Source organism: Tupaia chinensis, unplaced genomic scaffold (genome assembly GCF_000334495.1).
Source record: "Tupaia chinensis unplaced genomic scaffold, TupChi_1.0 Scaffold148234_1, whole genome shotgun sequence".
NCBI lineage: Eukaryota > Metazoa > Chordata > Mammalia > Scandentia > Tupaiidae > Tupaia > Tupaia belangeri.
In genome coordinates, this window is record NW_006208084.1 from 4036474 (window position 1) to 4045966 (window position 9493).

A 9493-nucleotide genomic window follows, 5' to 3' on the forward strand; every position below is an offset into this window, starting at 1 on the left:
GCTCTCGTGTGTGTGTGTGTGTGTGTGTGTGTGTGTGTGTGTGCCCAAAATCCCAGGAGGAGAATAGAGAAGAGATTCTCTACCCTCAGGGGTGATTTCTCACTTTTCTGCTCACTGTCTTCCTTTGTCTCTCTCCTGCAATGCCTTATGGCAAAAACCTAAAAAAAAAGTCCATGAAGACCCACACGGTTTCTGTGGGATCATTATAGCACAAGGAGGGGCCGAGGGGTAATACCTCTCTGTGGAAGACCTCGAGGATGGCACTGGGTCAACCATGGGCTTGTCATTTCTCTTTGGGACTTTCATGGAACCTTCTGACTGGTCCGATCACTCTCTGCTGTCTTAGCTGGGTGCTAGAAAGACTGAGAGACGTTGGAAGCCTCGTCTTTGCCTGTGAGGAGCTCTGGGTTTGACAGAACAGGGATAGGGTCATATGTGCCATGGGCAAGAGGACTCAGGCTCTGTGACCTGCAGCCCAGGCACTCACTTACTGAGCTGTGTGACCTCGGGCAAGTCCTTGACCACCTCCTCACTCTCCTCGTCTACAAAACAGGCAGGGTAACAGTGTCTTGAGGGACGATGGTGAAGTTCAAGTGGGCTAACCTGGAAAGGCACTGTTGATAGGGCCATAGGGCATGGCACACACTGGCATGCAAAGCGGCTGTGGTTCTGCACCAAAGGCTCCACGGAGAGCAGAGGTATTCTGTATGGTGCGGGCTGTGTGTGCATAGTGGGGTGCTCAGCAAGGGGAGGCGAGGATGCAGCTGAATGCTTCTCTTCAGCCCTAGCTCTGCTGTGGAAGGAAAAAAAGGCACCAACAAAACCTACAGGACATGATTTTCTCCCACACACTTTCAACTCAGGGTTGATAATCTGAAGATTAAACTGCTATTAAGACCCAGGCATCACCCAAGTCCTCTGACCTAAGCTGCAGATGGGAAGCCTTGAGTCCCCTGCAGGGCTCATGCTGAAATGTAGATGCAGGACAGTGGAGACACTGCAGGGGTGGAGGCACAGGGACAGGGACTCTTTACCAACCCGCAGAGAAGCATCTCAGCATTTTAGCGAGCAGTTCAACAGCCGTGTGCACCTGTGCCAACCAGCCGAAGGCCAGTTGGTCCCTATGCCGGTGGGACTTCGCTGGTCTATGCGGCCCCCTGTACCTTGAGACCTGCCTGGAGCCCACGCCAGCCGCTCCTCTCCAGTATGCAAACGCCTTCCCTTACCCTTCTTCCAGAGTCTGACTCAAATGCGCCTTCCCTGACACCCCCAGCAGTTTGTCCAGTATGCAAACGCCTTCCCTTACCCTTCTTCCAGAGTCTGACTCAAATGCGTCTTCCCTGACACCCCCAGCAGTTTGGCCCTCTCTTCTGATATATGCACTTCCTTCCCCATCCCCGCTGTGCTGGTGGGAGTCATATGGGGTCTCCTGGAGTCCCCCTAGCACAGCGTCTGACATACAATGGTTAAGGGGGTGAGTTATGGAGCCTGGCTGCTGGGCATGAATCCCTGTGCTCCCGCTTTGGAGCCCTGTGGCGTTGGGCAAATTACCTATCCACTCTGCCTCACTTTCCCCATCTATGAAGTGGGGACGATTATAGTAATACCCATCTCAGGGCGTTAGCATGAGGGTAAATGAGTCAATTCATAGAGTCCTTAGAACAGGGCTCGGCACACGTGAGAACTCAATGCACACTCGCTCTTCCTCGATCACACCTGCAGCAGGACTTAGTGCGTGCTGAGTGAACGCATGGACGAGTGAATGACTGATAAAAGTTTAATTAGGGATAATAAATAATGAAAACGCTTTCAAATACCGTAAAAAACCGAAAAGCTCGAGTAACACAGAGATAAAGATTTACGAGGCAGGCTCTTTGCTGACATATGTGGCAATGTTTCAGGAGGTTAACGTATTTCTCGAAGGTTTTTAATTATCATTCCATTGGATGAAGTGATTTCAGTATCATTGCATTATTATTAGTACTATTTGTTGAGGCCTAAGCCAGGAAATAAGACTAAAAGGAAAACAGAAAAGGAAGGAGGAAGCATATTAAAACCTGAATGCTCCTGGGCATAGATTTTTCTTTTTCCTTTTTCTTTTTCTGGAGAGGTTTTTGCTATAGGGCACGTGTGCTTGCCAGAAAGATAGAGAGACAGAAAGCGAGAAATCACCCCTAGGGGGATGGCCACACTGCAATCCCTTTTCATCAATTCTCCTCTAGGGATCTTGGGCACGCACACACACGTGACCAGCGTGAGTTTAAGCCGTCAGGTCCTGGACTTGAACCGTGGTCCACTACATGAGAGTTCAGCGACATAGCCATTACGCTAACTCCTGGTCCCTCTGGACATAGATTTTTTAAGCTGTTTCTTTTTTTAATCACCAAAGGGAGCATGCACTCATGAAAGAGAGAGAGAACAATTCAGCATTTTGCCTTATAAGTTACGACTGGTTGTTGTTTTTTGTTTAAATTTTGCCAGACAGGCATGTGCATTTGCTAGAGAGAGAAAGAGAGAGAGAGAGAGAGACCCCCTCAGTGGGGCACGGTCACACCATAATCCTTTCTTCTCTGTTTTCCATCCTGTTTGGATCCTGGGAATGGCACACATGTGCCCAGAGTGTTTTACAAGCTGCTGGGGCTGAGGCTGGGACTTGAACCGTAGTCAACCATGTGGGATCCAGCTCCCTAAGCATAGCATGTAACCTCTGTGCTCTAGAGCTGACCTGATTTTCAAGCTTTTAAGGGTCCTCCCCATTCCGCCCTAGGTCCTCCTCATTCTCAGGGCAAGGCAGGTGGTTGAGAGAGTGGGCGCTCGACGCAGCCCTGCTCTGACTGGCTGTGAAACTTGGGTGAGCCGCATCACCGTTCTGAGTTTGAAGTTCCTCGTGAGTCAGGCAGGGATGGCAACAGTATAAAATGGGTCTAAGAGACTCCTAGGATGCTTGTGAGGACTCAAGGAACTGATGTGCTTGGTAAAGAGCCTGGCATATCACAAATACCTGGGCAAATTTGATGGCGATGATGATGGTTGCTTTTGGAAACTCAGCCCTAAGATGCTCAAGGCACGTCCCACTTTGCAGACGGCAAACGCCCGAGTCGCTTGCCCTCAACCATGGTCAACCCCATCGTGTTCTTCGACATTGCTGTTGATGGCGAGCCGTTGGGTCTCATATCCTTTGAGCCCTTTACAAAAGCACGTCCCACTTTGCAGACGGCAAACGCCCGAGTCGCTTGCCCTCAATCACGGTCAACCCCATCGTGTTCTTTGACATTGCTGTTGACGGCGAGCCCTAGGGTCACATCTGAGCCGTTTACAGACAAAGTTCCAAAGACAGCAGAAAACTTTTATGCTTTGAGCACTGGAGAGAAAGGATTTGGTTATAAGGGTTCCAGCTTTCACAGAATTATTCCAGGGTTTATGTGCCAGGGTGGCGACTTCACACGCTATAATGGTACTGGTGGCAAGCCCATCTATGGGGAGAAGTTGGACGATGAAAACTTCATCCTGAAACACACAGGTCCCGGCACTTCGTCCATGGCAAATGCTGGGCCCAACACCAACGGTTCTCAGTTTTCCATCTGCACTGCCAAGACTGAGTGGCTGGAGGGCAAGCGTGTGGTCTTGGGCAAGGTGAAAGGGCATGAATCTCGTGGAAGCCATGGAGTGCTTTGGGTCCAAGAATGGCAAGACCAGCAAGGAGGTCACCGTAGCTGACTATGGGCAACTTCGATGAATTTGACTTGAGTTATCTCTTAACCAGAGAGTTCAGGAGAGCCCTGCACCCCTCTGCTCGCTGTGTCCTGTAACCTGTGCTCTTGCTGCATTTCTTTGGGTTCCATATTTTCCTTATTTTGCTCCAAGTCTAGCTGAATTGCAAAGTTAAGTTTATGATTATGAAATAAAAAATAAGTCACAACGACAACAAAAAGACATTCAAAGCAGGAGCGGGTGGCGTCGGCTGCGGCAGGGGGGGGGCTGGTCTCGACTCCTCCTCCTTCCAGGTTGCTTGGGGAGTGCTGACTTTCATGGGCTGTTTTTCCTAAAGGGAACACTACCCGCTAGTTAGGCAGTGTCCCATAGACAGTCTTGCGATGATGGGCATGTCCTGTGTCCATGCTGTCTAGGACAGGAGCCACTAGGTATCAAGCATTTAAAAGTAAGCTCAGGATACCGAGGAATTGAAGTTTTAGTTTGATTTCATTTTAATCCATTTCTTTTTTTTTTTTTTTTTTGGAGAGGTTTTCGCTATAGGGCACGTGCGCTCGCCAGACAGACAGAGAGAGACATAGAGACAGAAAGCAAGAAATCACCCCCCAGGGGGGATGGTCATGCCGCAATCCCCTCTCCTCCATTTTCCTCTCGGGATCTTGGGCATGCACGCACACACGCCCAGCGTGAGTTTTAAACCACCGGGTCCGGGACGTGAACCGTGGTCGACTACGTGGGAGTCCAGCGACATAGCCATTACGCTAACTGCTGGTTCCCCATTTTAATCCATTTAGATTTAAATGGCTATACATGGCTAGGGCTTGCCATACTAGACACCCAGTGCTAGCTCCTTAGTTTCTGTGTCAGAGGAGTGAGGATTTCCTTTCTTTCCTCGTGAAATAGAGAGAAGTTGATGTTCGAGCAGACCTGACTGCTACAGCAGCAGGTTTGAGAGGGATGCAGAAAAGACCTGGATGTTGACATGTACAAGGGCGGTGTGTGCATCTGATCTGTCCTTAAACGTGAGCCCTTTAGCTGTCATGGTGGTCAGGAGCAATCTCTCCCCCTTGGTTGGGGAAAAACAACAACAACAACAACAACTCCTGGGTGCTATTTGACAAGTCCTGGAGGCTGGAGGTATTTACAGCCCTGAAGCTAGTGAGGTTCACACTTTGCCCTGATATTGTCCCCAGGGAGGACACCTGTCAAATTCCACCTCACCTCCCCCTTGCACTGCTTGTCACTAATTTACCGTTCCTGTACCACGTTGGAGGACATCGCCACCTTGTTAGGCTGAGGATGATCATTAAATTCGAATACTCAGAACCTTCCCTTGGCTGTTGCTCCCCACGGCCTGCAAGCTAAGCAGCCTCGCCCAGCCTGACCTTGGGAACCCACTCATTTTGGCACACTGCAGAGGGATCTGGTGGCATCTCATGGGGAAAAGGGAGCTGAGGCCCAGCAAGATGGTCCAGGCTTCGAAGTCTGAGAAACATTTACTAGGCACCTGTTGTGGGCTAAGCTCTATCTGGGAGACACCCCCCCCCCAAAAAAAAATTGGTATAAAAGCTGAAGATCCCCTGATCTTCATTTTTAAAGGCCATAATGGCAAGAAATAAGCAGGACCAGCAGTTGGCGTAATGGCTATGCCGTTGGACTCCCATGTAGTAGACCACAGTTCAAGTTCTGGACCCAGTGGCTTAAACTCATGCCAGACGCATGTGTGTATGTGCCCAAGATCCCGAGAGAGAATGGAGGAGAAGGGATTGCAACGTGGCCATCCCCCCGGGGGTTGATTTCTCGCTTTCTACCTCTCTGTCTCTGCCTTTCTGGTGAGCGCACACGTCCTATAGCAAAAACATCTAAAAAAAAAAAAGATCAAAATAGGTTGGGGAATAAAGGTATGAGAAATATCCGAACACCTACAATACCTTGGTTACAGCATTATCCACGGACTGGGAACATTGGCCTCACCTAGGAACTTGTTTGAAATGAAGACTCTCGGGGCAGCAGATGACATAATGATTATGTTGCTGGACTCCCATGTAATCGACCACGGTTCGAGTCTCAGACTTGGAGGCTTAAACTCACACTGGGTACGTGTGTGTGCGTACCCAAGATCCCAAGAGGAGAATGGAAGAGAAGGGATTGCAGCATGGCCATCTCCCAGGGGGGTGATTTCTTGCTTTCTATCTCTCTGTGTGTGTCTTTCTTGTGTGCACGGGCACCCTATAGCAAAAATCTCTTAAAAAGAAAAAAAAAAAAAACCCACTAACTCTCAGGCCCCATCTCAGGCCTAATGAATAGAATGTGCATGTTAACAAGATCCCAGGTGATTCAAGTCATTCAGATTCGGAGGCCACTTCTAGGTTATAAATGCTGTGGCAGTGAGACTAATAACCAGTTATTTATAAAGAGCCCAACACGTGCTGAGTTTTCAGTGCTCTAAATATATTAACATACAGCAGTTGCATAACAGCCGTCACTTACAGGTAGGGAACTGAGGCTCGGCGTGGTTAATGAACTTGTTCAGGTTCGCACAGCTCATGAGTGTTACAGCTTGGGTATTAACCCAGACATTCTGACTCCAGAATAAAAAATATCCAGAACTTATTCCATCGGCCTACTGATGTATACATGTGTTGCAATATCATACTGTAAATGTAGGCCATAAATACAGACAATTATTATTTGTCAATTAAAAAAAATCCGAAGATAAAATTAATGTGCTATGGGCAACAGAACATAGTGGTGGTTAAGGTGCTGGATTCCTACATGGCCTACTGCGGTTCAAGTCCTGGACCTGGTGGCTTGCTTTCTTACACCCCCCCGCCCCCCGCCCCATATCTTTGTGGTGAGTGCATGTGCCCTATAGCAAATTTAAAAAATAATATTAATTAAAATAAAATAAATACGTATTTTTAAAAAATTGATTTGCTATGAAGATCCTTAGCTTCCATATAACATTCTCCTATGAACCAGCACTTTAGGATTGAAGACTTCTTTCTTCTCTTCTGTAGACGAGGATATTGCTGCATCACAAGGCTGATGTGAGGATTGAATTAAACTTTGTGCAAAGGCTCTCGCATGGCATATGGCCCAACGCAGCTGTTGATCAGATTTCCAGCACCTTCCGTTAGGGTCACAGCTCCGGTCTCTTCATCTCCTTACACAGCGCCCCCTTCTGGGTTCCTCCCTGTTTACAGGAGACAGTCCTGAAGGAAATACCTAATGTCATAATGCTTATCTTTGGATGCAGAGACCAGGAGTGTTTCAGTTTCTTTACTGTTTTTTGCGTACTTATCACATTTTTAAAAATTTAATTTATTTATTTTAGTTTGCTATAGGGCACGTGTGCTCACTGGAGACAGAGAGAGAGAGAGAGAGAGAGATCACCACACCCCTCCCCCTGGGGGCATGGCCATGATGCAGTCCCATCTCCATTTGCTTTTTGAGACGTTTTGGGACACACGCCAAACATGATTTTCCAGCCATCAGGTCCGGGACTCGAGCTGCACAGTCGGCCATATGAGATCCAGCCGCCTCACCCTCCACACCACCGGCGGCCCTCATCGCATTTTATTTAATAACGCATTTGCTCTATATCTTACAGGTATTCATGAAAATTATAAAAAGCTTTAGGGACTAGCAATAAGACTTTTTTCTTTTTTAAAGAATTATTTTAACTTTATTTTATTTATTTTAATTTGATCAGAGAAGGAGAGAGAGAGAGAGAGAGAAAGTGAGAAAGCAAGCCACCAGGGTCGAGACTCAAACTGTGGTCGGCTATGTAGGAGTCCAACACCTTAACCACCTCACCACCTACCAGCCCCAGCAATAAGACTTTTTTCAAGCAATAAGACTTTTTTTCAAGATTTTTTATTATTATTATTAATTTAAAATAATAACCCAAGGACAGCAAAACAACATGGTGAGTAAGAGCACAGACCAGGGCTTTATCCAAGGGCTCAAACACTAGTGCTCCGGCTTTGCCATGGGACCTTGGGCCAGTCAACAAACTCCAGTTAGGCTAATACAGCTGAGAAATTGTTTAACAAAACCTACGTACCTCACCTCATGCAAATTACTGTGATATGTATGTGTGCGTGTGCGTTTGTATACGTATATATATTTTTCTTTAGAGAGATTTTTTGCTATGGGGCGCATATGCTTGCCAAAGAGACAGAGAGAAAGAAAGTGAGAAATCACACCCCTGACCCCTCCCCAGGAGGGATGGCCACACCAAAAACCCTTCTCCTCCATGCTCCTCTTGGGATCTTGGGCACGTGCACACACATGCCCTGTGTGGGTTTTAAGCTGCTGGGTCCAGGATTCGAAACATGGTCAGCTATGTGGGAGTCCAGTGACATAAACATTACACCATCTACTGGTTCCACAACTGTGGTATTTTTAATTCAATTCCTTTTTTTTTTTTAAGAGAGTTTTTTGCGTGTACTCTCACCGGAGAGACTGAGAGACAGAAAATGAGGAATCACCCCTCAGGGTGGATGGTCATGCCATAGTCCCTTCTCCTTCATTCTCCTCTTGGGATCTTGGGTATGCATGCACACAAGGCTGGCATGAATTTTAAGCTGCCAAGTCTGGGACTTGGACTGTGGTTGACTCTGTGGAAGTCCAGACGTGACTGCTACACGGATTTTTTTTTTTTTTTTTTAATGGAAGGTTATCACTCTCCCACATTAGGGGTCAGAAAGCTTTTACTGGAAAGGCCCAAGTAGTATTTTCAGCTTTGCGGACTTAAAAGTCTCTGTCACAACTAATCGACTCTGCTGCAGTACAAACGCAGCCGTAAGTAATACATAATCAGATAGATGTGGCTGTGTTCCAGAACAGCTTTGTTAAAACAGGCCACGGGACACTATGATCCACTGCACACTGAGAGATGTATTTAAAAAGTTTGTGAAACATGTCTATGATGAGAAAGCTATGCATGGATTTCAATTTTTTTTTTTGCCCCAAAGTAAACTTACACTTTAATTCTATTTTCCATGAACTTTCTGGAAGCCCTGTTGTATTTGCTCCTCTCTGCAGGACATTGCTTTAATGGCCCTCTGGAGTTAGAATATCATGGCTGGATGAAATAAATTGCAGCAATGCTCAAGTTACAAACATCACGTTTTAAAACTTTGCTTTTTAGGTCAATTACCTAGAGTTCACTATACATTTTTCTTCTTGCTTAGTTAGACGCCATTTATACAGTGGTTGGGATTCTGGGCCAGCCCACAAAAGCCCACATACGTCTCAGCAGAAAACAAATGTTAACACAGGCACTCCTCATGTAACAACGAGGTTTGGTTCCTATGACCAGGTGGTTAAGCAAATTGGTGCCGAGGAAATCAAAGGTGGGCATCTTGCGGTGTGTCACGGCACCCTAGGGTATGTATTTTCAGTAGATATCACATACCATCTCACTAGAATAGTGTAATTCTATCCATATGAAAAGCACACACCAGGTAAGCGCCAGAAAGCGACAAGGCACAGCACGACACAATAATATAAATCCCACATAGTCATTTTTACGTATTCTGAATACAACCATGGGTACACAGAAATGTACACATTTCTAAATGAAATTTGTAGTCTGTGTGATGGTGAACGCTTTGTGTAGTGAATGCTAACCAACTGCGGGAATGAGACAAAGGCTGAGAAGGGGGATTCCTCACACTGGAGAACTGGTAGTTAGGTCTCAGTGGTTGGTAAACGTTAAGTGAAGTGCGAAGAGTGAGGAATGACAGCATCCGGTGATCCCCCCCCCAGCAGT

At 46.9% G+C, this 9493-nt stretch overlaps 1 pseudogene; it reads left to right on the forward strand.

Moving 5' to 3' along the window:
• Positions 1-3113: 3113 nt before the first annotated feature.
• On the forward strand, positions 3114-3774 carry LOC102495742 (peptidyl-prolyl cis-trans isomerase A pseudogene; annotated as a pseudogene).
• Positions 3775-9493: the final 5719 nt, after the last annotated feature.